The sequence below is a fragment of the Otolemur garnettii genome, unplaced genomic scaffold (assembly GCF_000181295.1).
Source record: "Otolemur garnettii isolate 467f Iridium unplaced genomic scaffold, OtoGar3 scaffold00022, whole genome shotgun sequence".
Classification (NCBI taxonomy): domain Eukaryota; kingdom Metazoa; phylum Chordata; class Mammalia; order Primates; family Galagidae; genus Otolemur; species Otolemur garnettii.
Window position 1 is genome coordinate 1,467,451 of NW_003852417.1, and position 1,092 is coordinate 1,468,542.

Here is a 1,092-nt window from a genome sequence, read left to right on the forward strand (position 1 = left end):
TAACACAATGCTTTCTTATCTACTACTTGTAAGCACACTGCAATTTCAGAGACATTAGATTATGGAACAAGGTCTATTTTAGAATCAGCAGATTATGAAAATTAAAACACAAACTAGTACATAACAATTCAATATGAATAACAGCCATGTAAATAAAGTTATAGATGTTACTAAAGAACATAACAGATGTGCTGAACCTTCCTGCCTGCTATGGGTCAGACAGAAAGGTCCAGCAATTCTCCCTAAATTAATTCAGCACTTTAGAGTGATTCTAATGAAAATCCATGAGAATTTTTAAAAAATTGAAAACAGGCTCAGTGTTTATAGCTCAAGCAGCTAAGGCGCTAACCACATACACTAGAGCTGGCAGGTTCAAATCCAGCCCGGGCCCACCAAACAACAATGACAACTATAACCAAAAATAGCCGGGGGTTGTGGCGGGCACCTGTAGTCCTAGCTACTTGGGAGGGTGAGGCAAAAGGATTGCTTAAGCCCAAGAGTTTGAGGTTGCTGTGAGCAATGCCACCACAGCACTCTACCCAGGGCAACAGCTTGAGACTCTGTCTCAAAAAAATAAATAAATAAATAAAAATTGAAAACCAAAAAGAATGTAAGAATAGGTAAGAAGTCATTGGAAAAGAATAAAAATTTTAAAACTATAATACTTAAGAGTATCACGGAATTTGTACAGGATATTAACATAAGTGGCATTTCAAATAAGGTAGGAAGGAAAGGATGAAATACTAAGTGGCATTAGGAGAGTTTAACCACGAATTTGTTAAAAAATATATATTAAATTACAATGCTACACAGACAGGTTCAGTGGCAGGCACCTAGTCAGCTACTCAGGAGGCTGAGGCAGGAGGATTGCTTGAGTCCAGGAGATTGAGGCTAGCCTAGACAACACAGCAAAAAACACTCAACACACCTAATAGCATCTATTAAGTTTCTGAAACATTAAAAAATTAAATATAGAAAGTAAAACCCTGAAAATGCTAGATGAAAATATAGGAGTCATTAAAAAAAAGAAAAATCTTGGCTCAGTGCCCATAGCAGAGTGGTTACGGCACTAGCCACGAACACTGAGGCTGG

General features: G+C 37.5%; 1 protein-coding gene across 1 annotated transcript in view; it reads right to left on the minus strand.

Moving 5' to 3' along the window:
• KIDINS220 (kinase D interacting substrate 220) overlaps nucleotides 1-1,092 on the minus strand; it is a 133,687-nt gene that overhangs the window by 73,271 nt on the left and 59,324 nt on the right. The window lies entirely within an intron of this gene.